This window comes from Empidonax traillii, unplaced genomic scaffold (assembly GCF_003031625.1).
Source record: "Empidonax traillii isolate 1590-97213 ecotype Southwest subspecies unplaced genomic scaffold, ASM303162v1 scaffold57:size2250009, whole genome shotgun sequence".
NCBI lineage: Eukaryota > Metazoa > Chordata > Aves > Passeriformes > Tyrannidae > Empidonax > Empidonax traillii.
In genome coordinates, this window is record NW_020955250.1 from 1939075 (window position 1) to 1965796 (window position 26722).

The 26722-nt window shown below is 44.0% G+C and overlaps 1 protein-coding gene and 1 long non-coding RNA gene across 11 annotated transcripts in view; one reads left to right on the forward strand and one right to left on the reverse strand.

Annotated features, from left to right (window-relative positions):
- CLASP1 (cytoplasmic linker associated protein 1) overlaps positions 1–26722 on the reverse strand; it is a 177675-nt gene that overhangs the window by 132611 nt on the left and 18342 nt on the right. The gene's annotated exons all lie outside the window — the stretch shown is intronic.
- Positions 1621–17210, forward strand: LOC114055517. Its single transcript, XR_003570749.1, has 3 exons — positions 1621–2456; positions 3329–3330; positions 17200–17210. It is a non-coding gene; the product is annotated as an uncharacterized LOC114055517 (long non-coding RNA).

Genomic DNA, 26722 nt, shown 5'->3' on the forward strand with positions numbered 1-26722 from the left:
CATGTCCAGTCTGCCAAAAAAAATTTCCTAAATACAAGCTCCTGGCTCCTAACTTCTCCCAACACACATTCTCCAAACACCTCCTGCAGTTTTCCCCCTCAGAGTAACAGATCCTTCAACCGTGTCATTTTTTTATTTTAATTCAACATCATTTGCAGCATGCCGACAAGATCTAGAATCTATTTGTACGCCAAAGGAGAATTTTCCTTGTGCTTCTGTTAAGCCGTGTTTCGTTTTCACATTCATCTTGCACAGTGGATTTAATCTACCATTGACAAATGCTCAGCCAGCTGCCCTAAGCCCCGTCGCTGCCCGCTTGTCTGCCAGCTCACCCGGAGCCTCCCGGCTGGGGTCGGGCAGCAGAGCCCCAGCAAGAGAGTGGATCCTCATTAGCGGAGCGATGCTTTTAGGGAAAATCAATGGGATTCTGAGTGCCAGTCACCATTCACAGCTGTCTGATCAGAGTCCCATCACACCAGCATCCTGCACAGAGATAAGTGTGCTGCCTGCAATTACAGAGATGTGCCCCAGGGGTAAATTCGATCCCGGGAGAGGAAGGGATCCATCTCTTCTTCAAACTGCCTGCAAGCCAGAAAGAGTGAGGGGAACTCATCGCTCAAACATGAAAGGAAACACATGCACAGTGCAAACATACCCTGCAGTTTACCCCAGGATGAGGCTGGGAGGACAAGCTACGCTTCCCAAGACTTTTTGCTGTTGTGCTTATAAAAATGGGGATTTATTGAGCACAATGATTACAGTGGCACTTGGACAGCTATTGAGGAAACAGACACTGGGGTGAGCAGATGTTATTCCCGACCATGCTGGACTCATTTATCAACCCCAATGTGCCACCTGCCTCAAACTGCTGAAGGTCAGAGGTAAAAAGTTGAAATCATGTATGGATTTAGAGAGCCAGCGGATCCACTACAGACAGATAACAGACAAGCCAGGGCATGGCTGGCAAACAAATGAATAATGAATTGAATTCCAGCCCTTGTTGCATTGAACTGACTGAAGAGCCCACCTGTTCACCACTGAAGCAGTTACTCAGCTCTGCCTGAACTAACAAACCAGTGACCAGGAGGAACCTCGGGAGAGGGGAGACTCTCAGGGCCAGAGCAGGGATGGGCCCTGCCAGCAGACACCCCATTCCCTGATCCTGCAGCAGGGCCTCTCTCCAGGGAAGCCAGCTGGCCAGCGCAGTTCCACACCAAGGCAAAGGAAGGGCAGCTCTCCACCCGAAATTCCAGATAATGCTGCAGGGCTGATAACTACAGAGCTATTCCAGGCCTTTACAGCAGCACAGGTCTTTTAGCCCCTACTTTATATACAGGCCCCCAAAAGAGCGATCTCAGAATCAGAAACACGCATCATTGTGTGCTCCGTCTGAGGCTCTGCTGCTCTGCTTATTTGACTCCTGAGGTTCCCCAGTATAGTCCATAATAGTCTGGGTGGCAAGTTACGCCACCCAGAATTCAGCTCCATTGGCATCTGCTGCTGCTTAGTCATGTCTTGGAGCACTTCCTGTAGGTGCCAGGTGCTGTCAGCAAGCCCTTCTCCTGCCTCTGACTACCAGGTCAGTCAAGGATTAGTTCCCAGGATGCCACACAGCCTCTTTTTTCTTAAGAGGTCAACAAAAAGTTATTTCAAAGAACTCAAAGCATCTGTCCTTTAATACCTGGGTATTATACACCTAAATATGCTCCCATAAAGGGTAAGAAAGCTGCACAATCCAGCAGCAGCTGATCCAGCACAAAGTGACCAGAGTGAATCACAGCCTGCACAAACTGTGGTGGGGAGAGGCAAAGCCTTTCCTCCACTCTGCATCATGCCACATGCAGCAGAGATGCGATGGCTGCTGCACGAACCTTTATCCCATGTCTCTTGCAGGGAAGCAGCAATGGGCTGAGCACCACATCCCCACTGAGTGGTTTCACTCTGCTGGCCTTCTGCTGGATCTTCCACACCTGGCAGCTTAGGAACCAAATGGAAATGAGGGAGAGAGCTCCTACCCGAGCTGTGTCACCAGCTTGCTTCATGCTGTTTCAACATGCTCATCTCCACCAGTGGTGACACAGCTTGGCTATTTCACTTTGAAGTCTCTGCCTGGGAGGTTTTTCTTGGAGGAGGAAAGGGAAATGGAAGAAAAGACTTCTAAGTCTCACCATGAAAAGAAAGATTGGTAAGAGAATTCAACCAGGTTTTTTTGAACACTTGCTTAGATTGTCTTTTGGATTCATAAACGAAGACATGGAGATGCACTTGCATAATTTAAGTATGCAAATCTAATATATTTCTGAAAACAGGAGAACACTTCAGACTACACGGGGAAACCCAAGGCAAGCACTGATGCCCCACATCACTGCCTGTCTGACCAGCAATAAACAGTCAGACAGGGCTGTTCTAATTCCTCGCGACATGAAACATCCACCACAACTGAACTGGGCACCAAAGTTAGATGACATTAGCAAATTTAATTTTGAAGTCAGGTACATATTTTGGGTCAGCACAGCAGTAACAAAACTCCTGGCAGACAGAGAAACATGGAGTTAACTTGTGAAATGCTGACTGCTGTATTCCACCTGCACTCGACCACAACCATATCCACTCTGAAAGAGTCCATCTCCTTCTACCATTCCAGCAATTAACACTTCATGTTCCAAGGCAGGGATCACATCTGCACTGGCAGCATCAGTACATCTTCCCAGCCCAACAATCCTAGCACAGACACAGGTTGTTCTGTACAACACAATTTGCAAAACCATCACCAGCAAACAATGCAGTAACAGCAGCACAACTGGTTTTACTGGGATGACTACAAGCTGAGGTCTAAAAGGGTTGAGCAGGGGAAGACTTGAAATAGTTATTCCTGGGTTCTTTCTTTTCCATGAGACACCACCCATTCTATCACAGACACCACCTTCAAAATCCCCACACAATTTTGGGTGCTGGGCCATTGATTTGCCATTCAATACAGCAATGCCTCAAGGAAGTATCTGCTTGGTTTGAATACGTAAGTTTTTACACTAAACATGGATCACAGTCTTTTGGAGTAGCTACCTGGAAGAAAAATGACACATTTATTTCTTACCTACCACCAATTTCTAAATCTGTGAAGTTCAGAGAATTTAACTAATTAACATGTGAGTTTTTCTTTACCAAACAGAACAATCTTATAGTGACTTTCTTTTGTGTTTAAGATACTGATGAGAGGCCAGATATCTATTATGGATTTAGAAGAATGGAAAAAAGAGCTACAGAAACCATTCAGAGGGGTTTTTTCTGCCCCACTGTACAGGTGATCAGTTATTCTGCCCAAAACAAGGAGTTACACTAAGCAATACCTAAGCAATACCAGACCAAACAAAGACTTGTTATGGCTGAGAACAGTCACAGTGAGTCAGAAACATCCCTCTGTCCTCCCTTAGCAGGGACACCATATCCTGTACACTGGAGAGTATCAGCACTGAGGGGCTCCTAGCATCACTGCATGAATATCAAAGTAGCAGCACACTGAGCAGGCCTGACAGGATTTAAACCACACAACAGTTTCCATCTCTATATCCCTTTTCCCAGTCTCTCCTACGTCATGCTTGAAGATCTTTTCTCTTCTCTTGGCAATACATCCAGAGACATCTGTCTCCTTCTGAGGACAGCCCATGACAACAGCCCTCCCTAAAGGCACTGAATCCCAGGTTGCTCATGCTGTCTGTGCTGTGGCACTACCCCAGAGGAAAATCCAGAAGGTACTGACTGCCCTGTGCTTCTCCACACAGACAGGTTCCCAAAGCTCCACTACTTGAGGTCTCCCCTCAGTCCAACATCATTTTGCAAGTTTATTTTCCCTAGGCCTCCATAGCAACACAACTCTGAGCTCCTCTGACCCTTGCAGGCCGACTGAATCACCTTTCCTCACGGTGACGACAGCCAGTAGTGTCCCAGCAGTCCCCACACTACAGTCCCATCCATCTGAGCTTCCAGCAAACGCCTCACTTTAAAACACAAGGGGCAACACAACTTCCCACAGGTCCTCTGGGACTGGAGAGAGGGAGAACTGCAATCAGCCCACATCGTTAACCCCCTGCTGCTCCAACGCAACAGCTCAGAGCACAAACTGAGCACTTCTAAACTACTGCTTGTAAAAAGCTATCACGAAATCTGTGAATTAAGGTTCACAGCTCACACCAAAATTCTGGGGACCAGTTTACTTGATGTCAACTCAGAGAGCCTACAATGGTGCAAGCACTGTGGGACAGTGATGAAGGAGAGTAAAGCCCATGTGACAAGTGACAGGCTGCCAGGGTTCACTGCTGGGCTGATGGAAGCAGGTGAACTAAAACACCCAATGAAACCACCAAAACTTGGTTAGTAAAAGTCCTCCTTCATTTACAAACCTGGTAATAGATGAGCAACTTAGTAAATATTGCCTAGATCTAGAGTGAAATAAATCCCAGAAGAGCTAAAGTAATTTAAACGTTTAAAAGTTGTCAGAAATGATCAATACATAGATGTATTTTTACTGCTACTGTTAGGACACAAGGGTACATTTCCTGTGCAAAAGCAAAAAATCCCAAGAACTACTTTCTGGATCCAGTAAAAAAAGCCAACAAAAACCCCCTCAGTTGTCTCTTGATCTCGGAGCTACAGATCTGGTATAACACGAGTAATTAAAAGCAATTTAAGGAAATGTACCACAGAGCAAAAAGTTATCACTACAAAGACTCCTCAAAAACAGAGTGATGCTTAAAAGAACATGATCACTCTGAAATATGGTCATCCACTTGCAGGAGGGCTGACAAATATGTCCTAAGTGAGCCAAACCGCTCCCTGCCCTTCCTCTGCCCAGGGGAACCAAAGGGATGAGTTCCAAAGAATAACTAATTCACCCTCTTTTGCAAAGATTTTGAACTGGTCCTTGAACGGTTGCATGTGATGAGAAGAGCAGCAGCCACTGGGCTCTGTCCAAAGGACACAGAGGGAATCACAAGTTGCAGAGTCACTGCTGTGGAGCACAGGTGGCTTTTCTACTTCGAGCAAGGTCAAAACACCAGACAGCACAGCAGGTAAATCACCACTGACATAAACTCCAGTTGTGCTCCATCTCCAGGGAAGCAGCACTCATGGTAATAAAACAGGAGGCTTTGCAGTTGAAAGCAGAGTCTCAGCTCATTTCACACTTCTGTGTCTCAATTACCCCAAACACTGCTGAAAACCAGGAGCGTTGTTTCAGAAAGGTAGTCCGGTTCATGCAGCACCTGACAGGTATGGATACCTGCACAGCAGCACTCAATGCTTCATGTCTTTGTATGAAACAACATCAAAATGAAACACCTGCACTACCAACTGCTATTGCCTTTGGTTCCTCACCACGAAGCAGTTATATATCTTAGTCACAAACACTGCCACTATTCCAAACATTTCCACTGCCTCCAGCTGAGCACTTACACTTACAGCCAGGTCCTCAGCCAATAAGGAAAAATGAAATAGCTCTGTGAGCACTGATGAGATCATGCCCCAGCATCAGCTTAGGATCAGGACGACCACATCCTTGTAGCTTTGGTGACCAGCTGCAGCTCAGGAGTTCAAGGCATAATGAAGCAAAATACAATGAGTGCTCTTACAGAAAAGCAACAAGAATATGTCAGAGAAAGAAAAAAAAGCCATTGCATTGCCCTGCTTTGTTTTTCACAGGAAAACTGAAAGCCTTTCTCATGGCAACTAATAAATTGCTAGCACAGCACAATGTGCCTTATTAAAAGACCAGGTTTGGTTCACCTAACAACAACGCTTTCCCCTCCATTAGAGGCAAAAGACTGCTACAGTTCACAGAGCAAGTGAGGAATCACACTGGTAATTTGCCTTTAGGCAGAACCTTATTAGCTGGAGCACCTCAAAGTTTCTAGCACAGAAGCAGTGACCCCAACTCCATCTCTAACACCGACAGGAACAGAAAAGCTCAGCATGCTCTAGTATTGAAATAGAAGTACTTCTGAGGGTTTAGACAGCATCTGATAAAAAACAAGGCAAGCCCACAACCTAGCAGAAAATCCCCAACAGTCCTCTTTGCTCCCTTAGGACTCACAAAGACTAGAAAAAACTGTGAGGATGCTCAAATATCAAGACACTCCCCTTGATCACTAGTTCCCAAGCTTCTGAACATCTGCACTTCCAGACTACACCATTCAATACACCCTTTATGAGCAACAGCAATCCTGTGCTGACAGGCTGCATGGACAGCTTCAGGAGGAGGGCACCAAATAGGTGCAGACACAGCCGAGTTCCACCAGCTGCTGGAATGTGATAAAAGCTGGGGATCAATCTGGGAGGCAAAGCAGCCACTGCGGGGAGGAGTGGGCAGCAGCTGACTTGAGCAGGGTAGTTACTAGATGCTGGCATCTCTTGCTAGATCACAGTTAATGAGGTTTTGTTCTTGCCTTGTTTGGGAAGAAAGGAACACATGCAGCCAAGAATGCAATAGCATTTTCACTAGCCATAGCCCTTGTAAAACTCTGGAAACATCTTAAGACCTAAAGGTTTCACAGCACCTCCCAACCCTGCACAGACAGACTGCTCAGCTTGTACCACACAGTCCTACACCCTTGAGAAGAGTCTCCAGGCATCCTACTCACTCTCTATCTGACCCAATCAGGAGAAAGCCCTGAGGATGATCCTTAAAGATATGGGTTAAACCACTTCTCAGTCTCTCCTACACCAGTGAGGGGTGCACCTGAGCTAGATCTAACCCAGCATCTACAGCAGCCATAAGATCTAGCACAACGTATACATCAGATGCGGTGCTTTGCACAGCTTACTGTTCAGTAAGATGAGTGAGCTGAGGCTTCTGGTTTAAGCTGTTGGCTACATCAGTTTCCTCTTTTACTATTCTCTCTTAGTCCCTCCAAGGTACAGTTAGTTGCTGTTTTTCAATTCACGTCAAACAACCTAAAGGGAAAACTTCCAAAGGTTTGCCCTCAGTGACTCCAGCTACAACCAGGACTCCAGAAAAACCATGCCACAAGAACACAGAAGGGCACAGTCCCAGCCCTGATGTGCTAACCTAAGTGTGCCTATGCAGATAGAACCAGATCTCACCATCAACAGATGTACCAGTGCCCACTTGCAAGCTGGGCACTGCCACCATGCACTCTCTGCTTGAACCACTGTGTAATCCTGCAAGGGGACAGGGACATTCCACTGAAGTGATACAACTGGCCCAAGCCTAGCACCCTGCAGACCTCCTTACACAGCTTCTGGCTTAGCAGCTCCAACTCATGCAAGATTCTTGCAACTGTATCTCTCTTACACTCAGCTCTTAGCACAGTTCTTGATCTATTCAGGCATTGCTTTTTAATATCTTTTAACTTTTGGCAATTAGGTCTCTTCCAAGACTTTAATCTGTCTGGTCTAGGAAACAGAAGTCAGTGAAAAAAATTCTGCTTCAGAACTAAACCCCACATCACCTAACACACAGGAAATGAAAATTATTTAATGTTCCTCTCCTCAACTCCTTTTGACCTCTGTGTCTTTTCCTTTGCCTTTTTGGCTGTCATCATTGAGATCTGGAGCAACAGCTGATGCATCACTCTACTGAGCTCTCACGAGAGAATAAAACATCTGTTCTCCTCCCTCAGACTGAAAAGACGCCTCTTTAGTTGTGTCCAACAGATTCTCAATTATATGACAGCACAGCGAAGCACAATGCATCTAAATGAGGGCACACCCTTGGGCCACAGGGGTGCCTGGCACGTGGTCAGGAACCCAAAGAGGTTTTGCAGTCTCAGGCAAGCCGCCCATCCACAGGTATCCAGGGTCCGAGACACCTGCACACAGGCAAGGGTAGATTTCTTGCCGTGGCACTCAGAGGCTGCAATGTCTGCAGAACTGCTCTGGAGCAAACACCACGTGCACCAAGCCCTGCGGCTCAGCTGGGTACTTGTGGCTTTTCTAAGAAGCTGCCTGGAAAACCCAATTACATACAAAAAACACTCATCATCATTCCTACTCACCTGACGTTCCAGCTATAAAAGAAGTGACAGTTGCTTGACTGTGGGACAACTGTTCAACAAAATCTGCCTGGAAAGATTTTATTGGCTATTGCTGTCCTGCCGAAAACCCACTGCTACAAAAGAACTCCTGCAGCTGGCACTCGTGGAAGCCCAGCCACAGCAGATCAAGATGAAGAGCCTGCCAATCACCAGTTCAAGATCCAACATGGGACACAAGGGTGGGCTGACACGGGTAAGGCAGCTCAAGCAGTACCCTGTGTCTGTTCCCGTGGCCAAAGTGCTCCAGAACTGTTCAACTGGAGAGACATTTTACAGATTTAAAAAAACAAACAAAACAAAACAACCACACACCCTCTCCCCCCCAAAGAAAAACCAAACCAAACCCAAAAGCAACAACAACAAAAAACCAACACAAACACCTCAAGGGAAGAGGAAGGAATTCTGCATCCTGCATTGCTTGAAGGAGCCAGCATTTTGCTAAGGGAAAAGAATAAGCCATCTGAGCAGCTGACAGCACAAGTGGAAAACCAATTGGAAAATTATAGGGACAAACCACATACATTTTGGCTTCTATATCCAGCTCTAGAAACGCATTTAAACAAGTCAGGCAAATAGCTCCTATCAATGCTCTGGTGCCGCAGCTACACAAACAAACATCCCTCACGCTGGAGGTTTCCGCAAATTCTTGTGGACTAATACAAGAAAAGTATTAATTAAATGTTCAACTAAATCATTAGCTCTTGGATTAACTGTCTTAGATGGAGCTCTTAAGAAACTGAAATACATCAGAGGAACAGAAGCTATAAACGTAACCCAAGAAGCCACTCGGGGTTCAGCACAGGGCACACAAAGAGCTGACACCCCACGTGTGCCTCCTGGACAGGCTCTACTCACCTTTCACAATGCTTTTACTACACCTTTCTCTCCTTCACAATTCTCATCATTACTTTCAACACAACAAAGGGTAAGCTAAGCCAAGTGTTTAAATAACCATTTTGATTGTGATTTTAGGAGATTGATGCCTTGTTTTGTAATTCTGTTATTTTCTCAGAGGTTTCTCACTGGGCACTTATTAACAAGAACAGCCTGGTAGCTTCCTGCTGAACAGGATACAATGTATATTTATGCAAGCAGTTAAGAGCAGAGTATATCTTTATAAAAATGCAGAAATTTAATTTAATATAGCTTAGTAAAAGAGATTGTGTCATGTTTCAGGGGGAGGGAGGGGTTTTTTTGCCCCAACACTGCAGAAACTTATAGCAACACTGAAAAGCAATTTTGAAGAGGAATAAATGTAACTGGCAGAATTCAAGTCACATTTCACCTCAGAGAAGAAAGGGAAGAACAATTTTCTAAATGTTTCATTCTTGTTCAAATCAACAGGTTTTATAAAGGAAGCACAGAAATAGTTGTAATTTGCGGAGGAAAAGACTTCTTAAAAGACTGTCTCTTAAGCCGTCCCCTGTGGTCACCACAAGCACATTCTAATGGGGATTTACTTATTTACTTTTGTCTCCAAAAGATTTTAAGGCAGGCTTGGAGGAGACTTCTGAAGCACAAATTAAATGCCAGCTTGAACTGAAATATGCAGCACCCAGAGGAACCAACAGTTCTAAAAATGTGCCCTTCACATCTTTGAAACCTCTCCATTCTACACCATCTCATCTCTTTTTATTCATACGGGGTGGAAGCGATGCAAGCCTTCCTGCTCCCGTAGCTGCAAAAGCAGTTTTCTTCCCTTTGAGACACCCATTCCAAACTGAAGTGCCCCATTAGTATTACTTTCTGTCTCAAATACAGCAACCTCTTCACACAGAAGGGAAAGCATGGTCACTCTGAGAGCTCCAAGAGCCAAAAACCTGATGCCTTGTGAACTCTGACACAAGACAGAGTGCTGGATGTGACAGTGTGCCACTGTTAACCTGACATGAAAGGGATGCCAGATCGCTCCCTCCCATCCCATCCAGCCCTACTGCACATTCCATACCGAATTAAATGACAAATTAACTCTTTAGCATAAGAATAGGCCTCACCAATAAAATCAGGTTAGAAGGTGTTTTCAAAGACCAATTAGTTCAATACCATCCCCACCCCACTGCCCAAATTAGATCAGGCAGGTCACAATATTACAAAGCTTTTTTTTTTTTTTATTTGATTCTTAACATATAGGTCTTCAGCTGTAACTGATTTCAAATGTTCACTAAAACCTGAAACAGTTTTATACATACTAGCTAGAAGCAGCCCTGCCAATTCATAAACAGGTTTAATGAGCTTCTGTGTCGCCACATGTAAGACCTTGCTGACAGACTGTGAAACAGCAAAACCGATTTTTTTAATCCTTCTCCAGGTACAGTAGTATAAGCCAGGCAACAGTTTGTAGTCCCCAAAGACTACAGCTACATGATCTGATCCATGACAATCTTGGAATTCAACAGGGTTTCATGCAGGTATAAAGAATCTGCAACACAGATCAGGCAGCAAGATACACACACGCATCAAGTTCAAATACTGCCAGTCATACCAGGAATTGGTACATTCTTTTCAGCAAAGAAATGGCATTGGGCTTGTGGTTCCTTTATCTAGGTTTTGTTTAACTTGACATCATCTGATAAAAGTAAAAACTTCAAAGTCACACAAAGCTATAGGCTTCAATTACTATTTCTCTATCAGCCTGTCAATGGCAATGTGGTTCTGGAAGGAGGAGGGATTGCTGCTGGCAAGTCTCTTGCAGTCTACAGCACAGAGAATATTTCAGCTGAATTGGAGATTGAGTTTCACAGATAGTAACTACATCAGACTAGAAAACATCATTTAGGAGACTTGAAGTATGACAATGCCCAAGGATAAAACCAAGAAACATAACGTTCTTTCCTGATAACACGTATTGTAGTGAAGGTTAGAGATCAAGTGGCTGCTTTTTCTTAAGCACAGACATTGAAAGGGAAGTCAAGCAGATAGTTGCTAAATCTTCCACAAAATGCACATCATGAACCACTTCAAAAGCAGATCCAGATACAGTTATGTCTCTTCTTGCCCTTAATCTTTTTCCTCCTGTAGGTTAATAGCACTTTCCTGCACCCTAGCAAGACAGGAAATACAAGGTAGGGTTTTTTGTGAGTTTTCAGATCCTCATCTGGAACTACAAAGCGTTATTACTATCATAAACTTGTCACACTGAGGTCTAGCAGTACTGTAAGTTGGAAAGTTGTAATATTTGGCTACTTCAAATACATCTGCCTGCAGTGTTGGGACTGTGCCAGCATGCAGTCCAGTAACAAATGAAGTTCAGTCTAAGATCTATACATGCAGGGAAAAAATACCCAGGCAGAACTACTGGTACACTCACATTGCCATTTAAAGAGATTTCTCCCCCATCCTTCAAAGGACTTGGAATTTGAGTATGCACATATACATTCTGTTCCTTGTCTCCAAATTCATACATCAAAGAAAATGCCACAAACACAAAGCAACACAGAAGCAAAGCACAGATTCTTCATTAACTCTTTATTTGAGGAAGAGAACTGCAAGAGAGGTGCAGACCCTGCACTGTTTTTTGGTGTTTCTTGACATTTTCACCAACCAAAAGTGAGGAATTTGGATTTGCTGCTGCAGGCCAGATTCTGACCAACAGACTAGCCCTAACCCAGAGTGTGAAGCCAGCTGTCTGCACTAACACTCTCCCCAGAAACAGAACAGGGAAATCAGCAGTCACTGCACATTTCTCACCTTTTGATGACTTAATTCAGACCTTAAAACAAATCACCTAAATTTTTTAGAAACAGATTTTTAGCCACTAAGAATTCAGAAAGAGAATTTTTAGCTATTAAGTTAATTCAGTCTACTAAGGAGATCATTTGCTTTTTAAAGAGCAGCCCAGTGATGTGCTGACCTTACATGTGCTTTGATGGTTTCTTTAAGTGACTCATTAAATAATCCAAGATAGTGAAAACTTTATTTTGCAAGACAGATTAATTCAGTAGCATTATTTTTCCATAAAATTCTTCTTGATCACTACATAATTAGGACCAGAAGTCAGGATATGCCAGTATCACCACCTCCCTTGTATCGCTTCTCTCCAGCAAGAAATACAAGGTCCCAGGCAAAATATCCATGGAAAAGCAATCCAAAATCCCTTCTTATGAGGGTTTGAGAAGGGAATCAACACTATCACTGATTTTATTTTATTTTCACTTGTGTAAAGCAGCATGCAGGCAAATATCACCCTTCCAGCCTACACTGTCTCTGCAGGAACTAGAAGACATTTTCTCATTTTACAGAAAGGAACCAGTGTGCTCCCAGCTGACTCTGAGCACCACAAAACAGACTTGCAGCAGATCCAGGATCAGGCTCCCAAGTCTGCTTCCCAAGGCTTTGGTCAGGTCCTCTTCCCCCACACAGAAGATGTGGGTCTTGATATAGTTACTCTAACACCACACTGAGCAAAGAGCAAGCCCAGCAGCTGCCACACTCAGAGGGAGCTGAAAGACATACGCAACTCTCATTCCTCACTGAGTTTGATGAGAAGAGCAGCACAAGTCAAACCAGTTTTCTGCTCACATAATAGCAGTTCAAGAACTTCTTTTGAGGCAGGCCTAAAAGAAAGCCCAGAAGTCATTGCTTGGTTCTTCCAAGTTCTCAGTGCACTCATTTGGCCTCTCTCACCACAGCAGCTGCAGTCCAGCCCCAGTACACATGCAAAGTGCACTCCTCCCCAGGCTGCAAACCTGACCTGGAACACCAAAAAGGTATCTCCACCAAGGAAAGGGCAGGAAAGACTGACCACAGACACAGTCACAAACCAAAGCACTGTAACACCACCCCTCACTTGTGCCATGTACATCAGATGACTGTGACACACTCTATAAGCACAGTGACCACTACGGAAAACACCCCACCTGACTTGTGCAGGACAATTCTGCTGCAGCCAAGAGGATGAGCCTCCAAGACCGTGTCTCTTCACTGCTGCCTTCCAGGCTGTACATGCAAGAAGTTCACCCAGAGGAGACTGGCTCGAGCCCTCTGTCTCCAAGGGCAAAATTCTCCATGTACACAGATCAATCCTACCATCTTCTACTGGTGCCCTTCTCAGAAATGCCTTCATTCATATGATCAACACACTCTTGATCCCAGCAGAAGCTCCTAGTCAGGGTGACATACCAACATTGTGACCCACTTGTCTGCCACGGCATGAAAGCTTCACAACAGTGTTTCCTTGGTATGACTGTAGCTGCACTCACCCCATCTGCCAGCGTGCTCTTTTCCCTGACACATGCTGTGTCTTTCTAGAGATTACAAAAACTATTTCTGCCCACGACAATGCCTTTAAAGCTTCATCCCACATCTCCCCCCACCTCTTTATTAATGACACTGCTACAAAACTGGAGCTGGAAACCAGAGCAGCTACCATAAAATGGCTAAAGATTTCCTTAGGTATTCATTAAATAATGAAGATTATTTCTTAGACCTCCAAGGCCACATAATCCCTCAGTGAAAAGGAGGCAGAAGCAAGGCCTCTGCCTCTGAGCAGATTAACCTACAGGCCAGTGAGGTTTTGTTTTTTCTCTACCCGTCAATTACTTATCACCTTTCTGGGATGAAAAGGGCAGTGTGCTCTCATCCCAGAATCCCACCAGATCTATTAGCAATTAGAGGATGCCTCAGCACAAAGGTCTGCCAACACAGTGCAGAACAAGGCACAAACTACCAGCCTCATTTGGTAGAGGTAAACAATTGTAGTAGAAATCACACTGAAGAGATTTTGCTAGCAGGGACTTGAGCAAGAGTGGTGATCGACTTTTCCCATATCCTCCAGGAGAAGGATAAAGAGAAATCCTCTTAGATTAGCTAGAAAGGAAATTAAACATGAAGAGCAGAGTGGCACTGGAACAGACAAATTCAGGAGGCTGTGAAATCTTCAAAGGGTGTATTTTAAGCACAGGTCTGACAGAATACAGTCAGGTACTTTCGTTTGTCTTCTGTGAACAAACAGTAAACTGGATTTCACTCCTGAAGTCCTTTACATTACAATACCTATAAAGCCTCAAAATTTCCTCCTTGCCATTAGAAATACGTTATCAGTAACGTAAGTTATTAGTTAGTAAGCATCTTTTATGAACCATGACAGGCACAGTGATAGACTCTTACTGGCAATCTACAAACACATTGCCCTGGCTAACAGAAGTTACTCCCCAGGGTAAGGTTGACACCTTGGTTAACAAAACTTAAAATCAAGATTAACGTCCAAGCATGATGTATATAAAGGCTATGGGGGAACCTCAGACTTTCTCTTCCACATCTGAAACTCAAACCACATCCATCCTTTCTTTCCCTGAAGGATCTTTAGCTAATTCTACCCCAATGACCCCATTAAACAGAGGCATAAATAGAATTTTCTTCTCAACAAAACTTACTTTGGGCCCAGCTTTGACAAGTCTAGAGCAGGTATCTAATGAGATTTATTGGAATAACAAGTTAGGAAAGCACTCACTCAGAACACAAAGAGCTTTCTCCTTGCTGCAAGCAAGATGCAAGGAGACATTTGGGTTCTATGAGGCTGAGATGCTCCAAGACCCATAAAACTCCTCACACTTGAGACATTCATTATAAGGCAAACAATCAGTCTTTACAAACTTTTGGCTATTCAGAACCACTTTCTAATCACCCACACACCTAACTTCACAAACCACACATGCTGGACCCTGCATGAAAGGGAAATAACGTTAGCATATTCAGCATACCCTGCCTTGGCTTCCCTCTCAGTGTGACTCAGTTGTGCTGCATTGCCATAGGAGACCTGCTACTAAAGCCCAAATAACACCTAGACCAACACTTTCCCAATTAAATCAAATGGATTTATGTCACACTGAGATAGACCTTGTAAAAAAGTCCCCAGGCCACTCAAATCCATATAAAATTCACTTTATGCTTGTAGTATTTTTGCTCATTAGGGACAAATTTAAATTGTATGAAAGTGTGTCAAAAGAGAAATTTGCACAATTTCCCAAACCTTCGGATATGGGAAGTGTCTTCCCCCATGTAGTTAAGATCCACTCCTGAATGAAAGCCCAGGGTGAGGTCTGTGCTACAATGTATTCATATCGTCCTTAGCTGTTGGTTCTGGAAGGGGCATGAAACAAGATGATCTTAAATTAGACATCCTTCCCCCACTACAGAGGTCTTGACACCAGCCCCCATTTCCACATCCTTACAATGGGCATACACAGCCAGTATCCTCAAATTAATAAGCAAAATATTTTCCCAAAAGAACAGAAAAGTGACTCAGGAGAAGGGAAAATCATATACTTGGACACTGCATCCTGTCAGTCAGTGGCAGAGCTGGTAGCTGAACCCGAGTTCCTAACAGCCTGGTTCCTGCACTAAGCACCAGCCCTGCACCTCTGAGGACTCAAGCTGTGACTGACGTTCACAACTTGTGCTCCCAGGCCTTGCAAACACTCACTGCTCCTCGTACAAGAGAGGATATTAAATAGCCCAGGTTACCTGGAAATAGAAACTTTATTTGAAAACCTTCTCCCAGGAGATTTTTCCTTCTATGGATAGCCTAAATACCATAAAGGTAGAGACCACCAAAACACATTAGTTCCCACAGGCTAGTCATACACATTAACCTGTAGCACTCTTATCACATTACTGCAATGCCTACTCATCTTAAAATCACAGGGAAAAAATACAGTCTAGCTTGCAGTTAGGGTTTCCTAAAAATTCATATGCAGCCTCTGAACTCTTCAACAGGTTTTCTACCAAGCTTTCCTCTGAACACAGATGAACTAACTGGGCAACAAACTTCCAAGAGGGACACTCTGCGCTGCTGCTGCAACTGTGTCCCCTCTTGCAGCCTTTAATGCAGAGCACTACCTCCTACAGGCAGGGGTGCATCTTTCTGCCTGCAAACACCATAAGCAGGACAGAAACAAGCCCAAAAACTCTGCTGGTGTCAGCAAGGTATCTAAAGCATCGTCTCATGAGCCACCCTGCAAACACACTGGACTGCTATTCTGACTACCTACGCACAAGAGCTTGGTTGTGGTACAGATCTGTGGTTTGCAACCCTGGATTTTGTCACTACCACCTCTCTTTTACTGCCACAGCAACCAGTGGAAGGAGAAAAGTTTGTACAACCTGAGTCAATAGCAGGCTCTTCGCTATTAACCCCTCTTCACTATCACTCTCCTCTTGTTCACATGAAATAAAATCCACACAGCTCCTTCACAGGCCAGACTGGGAGCAGTAATGGTTGCCTTACAAGGATCTGCAAGAGAACTTGCCTTTTTTCAAATCTAGAGCGCGCAATATGCTCAGGAAGGGGAGAAGGGCAAGGCTCTGCCCTCTAGTCATTTTCCAAGAGCCCAAAATACTGGAGGCACAATTGCAATTACCTGCTGCTCAGGCTGCCAGCTCAGCAGCAACTAAGCCCTTCCCATGGCTCCAGAGTGAATTCACTGTGGCGGTTTTAGGAACTGGGCAAACAGACCAGATCCAGCAACTGGATCCTGTCAATACACTTCTCCCTCCTTTAAACAACCTCCTTGGGACCTGGGGGAAGAAGGCATCATCAATCTGGAACGAGAAGCATCTGCATGTGGCGTTAGCCAGAGCACCTGCATATACAAGCAAGAGGGAAGACACCTTATCCCCTGGAGCTAATCCCTGCAAGGGCACCTGCTTTCCCAGCAAACCTTTACACCAGCAGAAACCCAGTTCCCACTCGGTTGTTCACAGTTCAGCAACCCAGACAGATGGTCTCTAACTTGTAATTATAACCTTCTGACACACACAAAATCCACCTGCAGTAGTTTAATCACGTTTTTATACCTAAAGGGCCAAGGTTAGCAAGCAACCCATCTAGCCTCTCTTCCACACAATGAGGAATCCTTCTCAACAGGAATTTGTGGAGCAGCCTCCATACTTTGAGGAGTGACTTACAGCTTCATAGAAACATAAGGCAGAAAATTATGAGCGTGAAAAGTAACCAGGGATTTCCTCTCCATGATAGAGTCACCTTGCCTGCCAGCCTATTTCAGTCACACAGACAGAGGAGGGCTCCCTCCCACCACGTCTGGTTTTCCTAACACTGGTTCTGTACCTTCCCCTCCAAACGGAGGTGGCAACTCTGCACACCAGTCCCTTGTGCTCAGTCACACCAGAGCAGCCCAAGGAAGCTCTAAACCAGCCTAGCAAGCAAAAGCTTCAGACTGCCAGAGCTGTGGAGGGCAGAGCAGCAACGTGCCCCAGGTGCCAAGTCACCTAATGCAACTGCTGGTGCAGCAGAGACGGGAGGAGGAACAGCTCCTCCACATGAATCAGGAGAGAGAAAGAACCTTAACCACTGTTTCAGTAAGTATGGTTATATCTTCAGGGCAGTTTCTTTTCCACTCAGAGGGCAGAAGGGAGGCAGGATGCACTGCAACTATTCTGCACCACTTTCAATCCAAGGCCCACAAGGTCCTATTTTTGTAGCTCCAGAAATATGGAGCGGGAAAGAAAATGTAAAAAGGTAAGTCAGAAGACAGAGGAGTAAAGTCAAGAGAGACGAATAGTCTTACTTCCTGTCTAGCCTTGGGTTGTTTGCTTTACATTGAAGAAATTTTTTTAACTGAACCACTAACACAGTTTGGAGAACATTGTATATTTCAGCAAAAGTTACCAGCAAGAATCAGAACAGGCTCTTGCCTGTAAATGGAGGCTATCAGGCAGCAACCTGGCTCCCCTCGGTTCATGGCACCTGCCTGCCACAGGGACACGTGGCCATCAGGACCAACCTAGCTGAAACAGGGACACAGCACAGTGGGGCTCAGCAGGGCCCACGCTGGGCACAGCCATGAGCTGAGAGCTGTCACCAAGGAAAGCTGTTCTCCCATTCCTGCTGTGGAAGCTCTGTTCAGTGTGCTGGGAGATGAGCTTCCAGACCAGCTCCACACACTAGTTCAGAGCTCAAAGCACACTAAAATTCACTAGCCCATTGCCAAATTTTCCCTGTACTATTGCCTTGATACTTCATCTGTGAACTAGGAACTAAACACAATCTCTGCCTAAATGCCTGGTGACTAAAGAACACTGAACATCAATACTTAAACCAATCCAATGCCCCTGAGAGAAAGCAACACATTTGTGCCAAGTCAATTGTTCAGCCAGGTAAGAGCAGCAGGCTTCAATGATGGGTTTAACCATTTTGTTGGTCTGAAAAGTAATTCCAGATCCTTCTAGATGAAACACACTACAGAATTTAAAAAGTGACATTAATCTCATCCTTCCAAAATCATTTTATTTTCTTTTGATCCATCATCAAAGACTTTCAGGATATGTGTATCATTAACTATGCCAATCAGAAGAGTAGTGAATCTCCAAACCAACTATTTACACTATAAGTAGCAAAAAAAAATGCACTAAAAATTTCTAAATCAAATCTTGCAAGATCAGGGGAGAAGCAGGAGGTTCCTCCTAACAAGCAGGACTTATAAGAAGTTTTATACACGGATTAGTTCTAGTGAAAGATTTAGCCATCAGGCATTATCTGTACTGGAGTCTGTTAAATGATCCAACCTAAATACTCTGGACAAACAGGGTCCCTATTGAAAGGCAACACTACCCAAGGCATGGGCCACCACCAGCCCGAGACCAACCAGGTCTAGAAAACTGCATAAAGGCTGAAGTGGAAGGCTCACCTGTCCACAGTGCAGACAGATCACTTATTGCCTGTTGCCAACAAAAGAGGATCAGGAAATAGGAAATCTACAGCTCCCTGGAACAGAACATTTATCTCCCTGCGACTGTCCCCTGGCAGAGTCCTGGTGCATGTGCACAAACTTGCTTTCAGCAGCAAGTTGAAACTCACTGCATTAAGGAGAAAATTAGCTGTGCAAGTCAAATGAAGAGCGAACACTTCTTTTCAAGTTTCCTTTTAATCTTTTGATGCTAGATAAAAGGAAAAATATAAGATCCATCTCACAGGTATGCAACTGTTCAAAAAATGAGCACCGAACAGCAGAGATTCAAAACAGGCACAAAGATGAAAACAGTATCCATATGCAGCTCAAGCATGTCATCCACGCACACTGAACCAGCAAGAAAGAAAACATCTTGTGGCACAGCACCCCTTCCAGCCTTACCTGAGTTCAATCCCCATCTCCCTCCCTGCCAAGTCTCAAGCCTCAAAGGAGAAGGACACACCTCGAGTCACTGCAAGAATGTGGACACTACTACAAGTCCTGGGACAACCAAGTTCCTGCTGATCAGCTTTTCCAAACACCTCATTCTCAGCTCTTCTATTTGCTACAGAATGGTAACCCTCTCAAATACAGTGACACAACCCTCGAGTGATCATTCAGCATCAAACCAAGCCAATAACCTTCTGCACAAGGACACCCCTTCGTGACTGAAGCCTTAATTCCACATCACAATGCAGCTTGTAGCGTAGGTTAGTCGGCTGCTCTGCCCAGACACTGGCACCTATAATGATCCTATTCAAGTCAAATGAGATTGCAAATTTCCTCCAAAAGAACCAAGAGCAGAATACAGGATGTCAAAACAAGCATTGTCTGGAAGCAGAGGGAACATCCTTCTCACACCACTGATCTAGGAAGGGCAAAGGAAACAGCAAGGACAAGAGAAGAAAAAAAATGACTGAAAACAGCATCATCTGTCTTGCATCAAGCTACATTATTTTAAAGAACTCAGGCAGCAAAGACTATGATCTCTTTATCCTACATTATTTGCACCAATAACAGATTTTTAGAGGCAGAAGGGGCTCATTAGGTCAGTTAATCTGATATTCCATGTACTACAGTATATGAAATCCCAAGCAGTTCCTCCTGCACTGAAACCAATTATTTTCTATGAATAAAATATTTCTTCTGCAAGAGCATTAGGGTTTAACCTGATTTAAGGTCTTCAAATCAAATAAAGGAAGAAAATCAGAACTAAGAATTCTGACCAACAATTTAGTTTTTGTTACAGATATTGCATACACCACAGTAAAATGCAGAAGCTTTTTTATCATCTGCCAAAAAGGACATCCCACCTAATTCACGTGCAATAGTTTTCAGCCCTCTGAAGTGTACAGTGCTCTACATACTTTCTACTAAGGATGTTTCTCTACAGAGCAAATGTAACCCCACAGGCGATAGCTTCACTTCCTTCAAGTTATCTTTTACAGTTTCCTAAACAATAAACCAAGCTTCAGACAGATCACAGGCTGGAAACTGGTGTGCTCCAGCCAAAGTGCAAACCAGCAGAGAGGGCTGGGGTTGTTCTCATATTCATTCCTAGGGCAGTACAACAAGATTTTTTTTTCCCCCATTTTCTATTGTGTAAAAGCTTTATACAAAACAGCACCTTTTGAAGATGCCACATCCACGCAATATCAAAGTAACTCGCACAGAAGCCAAAAATTCTCAGATGAATTCACATATAATTGAACTATAAAAAACTATCCGCATGCTTTTACTTTAAAATCACCAAAACTATTACAAGAAAATACAGATTCAAAAGCTTCAAATAGGGGGAGTTGTAAATCATAAATTTCAATCACACACTCTGACTTCTGTAACAAAACAGAAAACAAGATTAGTTCTCCCCCAGTTACCCATTATTAAAAGTTAGCCTCAAAGGAATGTCTCCCAGAAAAAAATTTCCATAAGAAACAAAATTCAAATGTGAATTAATCCTTATTAACATGCACACAAGTAACACGGGCATGTTATTAAAAGCATTTGAAGAGCTAAAACTAAAAATAAACTGACATATCTTCCCCGCATTAGCTGTGGTGTTCATCCAAAATTATGTCCCATCTCCGGAGAGCCCACACATGGCACATTGCAGCAGCTGGGGTCAAGCTGAGTTTCTCCGACTTCAATGGCAGCAGGATTTAGCTGTTAATTAAGTACCAGACTTCCCATTGTCCCAACCCTACCACACCTTTCCTGATTTAAAAAGGCAGGTTTTAGAGCATTTTTGTTTTAGTTGTTGCTCAGCCAAGTTTGGCTGTAGAGCCATTTTCTAGCACACATTTCCTTATCAGAGCTGGCGCTCTCATTAATCACAAGTGCCCTTCTGATCCCCGGAAAACAACCCCCAGCAACACATTCCATTTCCATCCTCCCAGTTTGAAGATGCCAAACACCTACAACTGCTGATAGTGTGAAGTAAACAGAAGGAAAATAAATAGGCTCAAGGCATCTCCTTGACGTCCCAGAAGTTTTTCCTGGCTCACCTCCCACCCTGATGAACATCATTTAAGAGTCCTGCCCTTGGCCTCTTGTTTCTGCCTGCATTTACCTCACCCTTGTTTAAGAGGGCACACCAGAACCTGTCCTCCCGCCCTGTTCCTCTCAGACTGCCACCTGAGAGGCACCACTGGTTATCCTCCCACAGGGAAAGCAGAGTTTATCCCACCGTCATCCTTCCCTAAGCTCCACCTTTTCCCAGATCAGCAGCTTCTTTCTCCTCCAAGCTCCTGGCTCATGCACACCTGCTCAGATTCCCCAGAGGGCTTTATCCAGGCCTTTTGAACTCCCAGCATCAACCTGTCTGCACAACAACCGGTTCTTTGAGACATGGCCACTTACACAGCTCCCCACGCTTTCTCACCCCATGTCTCACCCATCCCAAGCACAGCCTTTGCTCAGCAGTGTCCAAGGGCTGCAGCTGCACAAAATGAGCCCCTTTGGCAGGGAACATAAAAACAGCAGGACCACCCCAGCCACCCCTTTGTGCCTGGTCCAACAAAAGTATATTCATGTCGGACCAGCGATCTCGGAATCATCATAAAACACACTCCTGCAAAACAACTGTGATAAATTTGGATTTTAGGTAACAGAAAACACATAGCACATGAAAGTCTGAAGTATCCACAAAGGCATAAAAGTACATATTCCAGCAATTCATCCTGGCTCTCCTGTCTAAATCGCCTTTCCCGTCATCTTATTTCCCTCCCTTATGTTAGCTGAAAGAAATCTGGAGCCCATGAGATCCAAGTGACCTCAATGACTGCTTTCCTTGGACGAAAAAGCCGGCAAGCCACCCTCACACCACCTTCCACATGACTTAGCTTTGTAACAGAGCTACCACCCAGAAAAATCACCAACTCTTGTTCTGAAGTGTTTGTCCAGCACACTCTGCTACAATTCTCATGCACTACTTCCTCCTAAAAATGGCCATCAGAAAACTCTCTGAAAGATGCCTGAGAGCCGTCAATTGCCATCAGCCCCAGAAACCCCAGTGATAACACAAAAAAAGAATAAACAACTGGGAAAAGACCATGTTAGTACCTAATGCTCAGGGTAAGAGCTCTCCTTGACTGGGAATCTGAAAGATACTTTTCAAGCTTATTAAGTCTCTAAACTTGCAGTGTTTATTTCAGACCTGAAATCCAGCCTATCTCTACTGTCTTAAACAGCTGGAAGTTCTCATTTGGTTCTCAGCAGTTCACCTTTCCCAAATATTCAAGCTCTGACCCATTTATTATCACTACTGCGTTAGAGGGAATTATCTTACCCTGATACCTTGTCTAGGATGATCCTTCTTTTCACACACCCATCCCTCTCCAGCAGTTCTGCACACTGAGGTTTCCTATCTCCACTTTCAAAGCACTGTCATTTAGCTTCGCATGTCAGTTCCTGCCTTCCCATCCATCTGCACTGCCAATTCCCATCACACCACCTCTAGGTGCAACTTTTCAAACAAGAACCACTGCACTTTTCTCCACACATGCCCTCCTGCTTGGGAATCCTTCTCATTAACTGTAAGTCGGCTTACTAAAACAGGAAATTCCAGAAGGAAAAGGATGAAACTGCATGGAGAGAATGGGACCTGAGCAACATGAAGAAAGCAGCAGAGCTCTTTGAAGGCAACAAGAAAGCTCAGATCTTGATGGAGACTGGAGCTAGTAGAGTTTTCCACAAGCAGACCTACTCATATAACTTATTCACATTCCAGCAACATTATACAGGTAACAACTTCTCAAAGACCTAAAGGGACAGCAGGTAGAAGAGGCTGTAGTAGACTACCACAAAAGCTACCTATGCAGAAATGGAAGGAAAGCTCTAGCCAGACAGCCAAAAGAAAACCAAATATTCCAGTCTGTTAGAGCACATACCTACTAAAACCTGCATGCACTTTCAGCTTTCCATATACAGCACCCAATAATTGCAAGAGAAATTCCTGATGGAGGCCAAGCAGTTCAGCCATGCACACAACAGCAGCACATCAATGGCACCCTTCATGCCTCGGGACACAGCACTGCAGTGCTCCTCTGAATGTCTCAGAGCTAATCAAGGTACACAATTATCTTCTCCATGGGCTTAATTTACAAAGCTAGGAGTTGATCTGCCCAAGGATCATTCTGTCCACAGCACTCTAAATGGGTAAGAACAAGCATCAATGCATTTATTGAGTAGTACTGGTTTAAGTAATTTGGTGCAACAGGACTCCATCAGCTATGAGCAAAGAAAATTCCCTCCAAAACTCAGGCACAGTTTTTTTATTCCTACGTGAAAGCTAGAGCTGTCTGTATTTATAGTCATTACAGAAATTGGGGCATTAACAGGTCTGGCTCCATCACACAACATCGGTGATGAGTGTATGTCAGTAAAAGCCTGTAATGTTCAGCTTCACACGGCACTGACTGAGTGGTGACCCTTTTATTTAAGCTCCCAATAGTGAGACGTGGAGTCCTCCTAAACTGTTAAAAGCAGACATTTGTTCCACATCATTGCACCAGCGCTAAAGCCTCCATTTGCAGTGGGATTTCCAATTAGACCCAACACGACTATGTCACTTGACATTAGTCAAATGGAGAGTCATGGCAACACAAGGCAAAACCACTTTTAATGGAACATAGTTCTAAGAGACACACAAAGAACTATGACATTTAGAAGAGAGAGCTGATTTCTAACATACAATTCACCATAAATGCAGATATTACTCAAACAATATAATTTCAAAAGACACTGAGTAGAAGCAACTGTAGGCTTCCCATGTACTACCACCAGCTGACTGGCACAAACATTCCTAGCCCTGGCAAGGTTGTACCACCACAGTTCATCTCACAACACTTCCACAGTCCAGAGATCCTGCCAGCCTTCACGCTCCCGCACACGTCCTGCCGTAGGAGCAGCCACAAGCAGTGTATGGCCAGGCTGGATGGGGCTTTGAGCACCCTGGTCTAGAGGAAGGTGTCCCTGCCAGCGGCAGGGAGGGTTTGGAACTAGGTGATGTTTAAGGTCCCTTCCAACCCAAGCCGTTTATGGGTCTACGGCAGAATGGGGCTCTACTACATATTATGTCATGAGTTCCGCAAACTTTTCTCCACAAAGCTACTTTTGGAGATGAAAAAGCATTAATAGCCACAAAAATTTTCTTTCTCACACTTAATGCAAACCCCAATCCTACACATTCTTTTCTCTGGCTAAAATCTCAGCCATTCTATAAAAAATTATCTTGCTTTCCATGCTCTGATAACTGGGAGTCTTTGCTCTGATTCTTGAATACTCAAATGTCGCTTTGTTTTAAAGTTTCACGTTTGGCACATAAGCAATACCAAATGAGGAACACAGCAGGTTTTGCCTAGTTTGAAAAAAAAAAAAAGAGATCTCATCTAGAAAGAAAGTAATAAATGATTTGTGGGAGGCAACACTTATTTGGACAAAATCAGAGACTACGTGTTTCCACTGTGTTCCCACACCTTCCCTCCTGCATTTAATGATAGGGCCACAGACCAGACAACACATGAGATACAAATACATGAGGTACCTTCATACAAACACACACAGCACACTTCCAGCCACCAGAAATCTGGAGCTCTGAGCGAGTCGAGCACAAAGACAAAACTGTGTTAAGCCCTAAGATAAATTGTCACTACTACCTTGGGTGACTCATCTTAGAGTCAACACACATATCTTTGAGACAAACCCAAATTGCTGTCATCACTGGCACCCCAACAACATTTATATGGTAGTCAGTTAATTTAGGCACTTCTGACATTGGGAATGTTACCTCTTATCTAATCAATTTTATTAGAAAACAAGTAAGAAACAAGTTTTAGGGCCTTGACTGTTAACAATGATATGGTGGATGAAACCAGACGATGAGCCCAAAGGCCCCTGTGATCCCGAAAGCTGACCCTACTGCCACACAGGAAATGTTACCTTTCACTCCCACAATGCAACAGCTGCAGAAGGAGGGCTGTCAGAGCCAGAATCAGGTATCTGAAACAGCAAGGTAACCCTGTACCCGACTGCCTAGTCTAGTGGACTGTTCCTCCAAAAATTGGTGCACTTAATGCTAAGAACACATTGGAAGGCAAAAAAAAAAAAAAAAAAAAAAGGTTTTATCAGGTATTTTTCTGTCTTATTTTTAAGGAAGAGATCATTCAATTGTTCCTCTAACATTCATATATTCTTTCCTGTTCCATAACTTCTGAATTCTTTGATCGCTTTTAGCAAACTTCAACCTAACATGGTAGGGAAAACAGAGATACCAAAGATGATATGCTCTTACAAATATAGTAACCAAAAGAGGTTTCACTGAAAGATAGACTTCTGCATGATGAAAAACACAGCATTAGGCACCAGCAAATCTACATAGGAAAGGTCAAAGGAAATGAGGCTTCATAAAAATTCCCTGCTTAGCAAATTACTTAATTACAACTCGACAAAGTCAGAAGCAACTACACCCCACTGACAGTGGGACTGTCAGTAGGAAATATTTTGATGTTGAAGTTCAAAGGGTGAGACAAGAATGGCTTTTAAGACAATTTAAAGGAATATCCCACAAAGAAAACATGGAAGACTGTGCATACTTTTAGTGAAGCTAACAGGATGGGGTTAGTGGGAGGACCCCAGGGATTGATGAATATTTCTTTCAGCATCAAGAGGACAACAGAACTCCATTGAACAATGTAGAGACAAGCAAAAAATTCAAGGTGCATGTAAATCCACCACTGGCACTAACCTTCCTTTCAGGCCATGTCAGGGAAAGTAAGGACTGTCCTGTACTCATCTTGCTACCTACTAAAGACAAAGGGAGATGGATCACACATGCACGCAAGTGACCGCTAATTCTAATCCAGAGGTAACAGGCACAGCATGAACAGTCTCTGTAAATCACTTTGGGATTACTGAGGACCAAACACAGTATACTGTTCAAAATATTTGTGTTTATTCAAAGTGTTCAAGCAGTTTCAGGCATAGTATCATACCTGTTCTACCACACAGACTGGACTAAAATGAACTTTCCCTATCACCGTGCATAATCCTGTTACTCTATACTGTAAATAAACTGGTCAAAATCATCACAAGATCTATCCCCAAACCAAATGCCTTGTCCTTATCTATTCATCTCCAAGAGTTTTCAAACGTTCTTGCTGCAGGCAACGTTCATCTCACATGCAGACTAAATTTACGCACAGCCAGTTTATACCCTTCGTTCTTGTGCTAACCTTGCCCTTTAGATCTAATAGTTCTTTCTCCTCCCTGAGGTTCACCCCTCTGATGTATTTATAGACAGCAGTCATATTCCCTGTCAGCATTCATACTGTAAAATAAACAAGCCAAACTTTTAGTCTCCTCTGGTTAGGCAGGCTCTCCAATCCCCTAAACACTCCACTAGCCCTTCCCTGCACCTGTTCCAGCTTGAATTCCTTCCTTGCAGACAGGCAGCTAGAACTGTACAGCACATGCCACAGAGAGCCCAACAAG